Source organism: Acyrthosiphon pisum, chromosome X (genome assembly GCF_005508785.2).
Source record: "Acyrthosiphon pisum isolate AL4f chromosome X, pea_aphid_22Mar2018_4r6ur, whole genome shotgun sequence".
In the NCBI taxonomy this organism is placed as follows: Eukaryota; Metazoa; Arthropoda; class Insecta; order Hemiptera; family Aphididae; genus Acyrthosiphon; species Acyrthosiphon pisum.
The window spans coordinates 121,601,490-121,602,917 of record NC_042493.1 but is presented as its reverse complement, the minus strand read 5'-3'; positions in this window follow the sequence as shown (position 1 = coordinate 121,602,917).

The following is a 1,428-nucleotide window of genomic DNA, read 5'->3' as shown; positions in this document are numbered from 1 at the left end:
TAAACCCCCCCCCCCCCGTGAGCACGCCCCTGGGTACTTAACTAACTTATCTTATTTTAAGCTAACTTATGTTCAAACATCAAGGTGTTTAAAATCTACGTCATAAATTATGTTTGCTAATATTTTATATAAATAATTTACGTTGAAAAGTGCCTATACATGATTAATAATATTATTACAGTACTTAAAAAATATTTTAGTTAGTTCAACAACCTATTTAATCAAAAAAAAACTAAAAAGTTATCGAGAAGAAAATATGTGTACATTTAATGAACTTACTTCATAGGATTCATGTGACTTCATCGCATACGGAACAGTGTTACAAATGTTATAGGCATGCGCTCGATCTAATACAAATACAAATATATATATATATATATATATATATATATAGGCTGGTACATAGGCAGACAATTGATTGAAAAACTAATTTCTTATAATCGTAATTATTATAAACTTTTATTTACAATTTGGTACAATTTGGCTTATTGGCATAGTAGCAAAAAGTAATAGCAGTACCTATTTTATTATTTAAATAATTATTGTTATAATAAAAAACAAACAAACAAGCACATAAATCGTAAAGATTTTTTCAGTTATGGACGCATAATGTACCTATTGATGTAGATCAATGTCACATTGGTACCTACCCATTTCTTTTACAGTTATATGTCGTTATACATGAGTGACAATGAAAAGCTATGGGAATAATATGAAAACTAAACTGAATAATATTATGTAGCCATGTAGGTACCAAGAAGGCTTTGGAATAGAGGTGACCCTCGAAAAATTATTTGAGTGTTCACGATAATATGTTACTTGTCATTGCGTACACTAAATAAAACAAAGTTGTTATTTATGTTTCATCTTAATAATTATCTTGGCGAATTTTGGTGTACTATTTTCGAACCAATAAAGCAAAAATATAATAATATGTCGTACAGATTATGGTAGTCTTAGCGCTATATAGTGGTATTAATAAATTTAAAAATTCAATGTTAAAATATTATAATACTTTTGTGGTTTTATTGTTAAAAAAGGCGGGTAAGTCGTGGATGTCGCTCTGCTGTACAGTAGGTTACAAGTGGGTTACTGTAATGGATGGAATTAAATTTGAATCCAATGATATTATATCATTGTATACGAAAAACGATTCTGAACGGAGATGATTTGTCAGTCTAGGATATATTATTTTTAAAGAAAAACTTATGGAGAACCTTGTACCAAATTTTAAAAACTTAGTTATAAAAGAAAAAATTTTTACGATTTTTCAACCACTAAATTACTTGCAAATTTTCGCAATTTTGACATATTTCGTATAAATTTGAACTTTAAATGCTTATAAATAAAAATTGTGACAATGTATTCCTTTTATTTTGCAACTGCTATTGTAAAAATATGTTAGGAGCCTTGTATTAAATTTCCAAA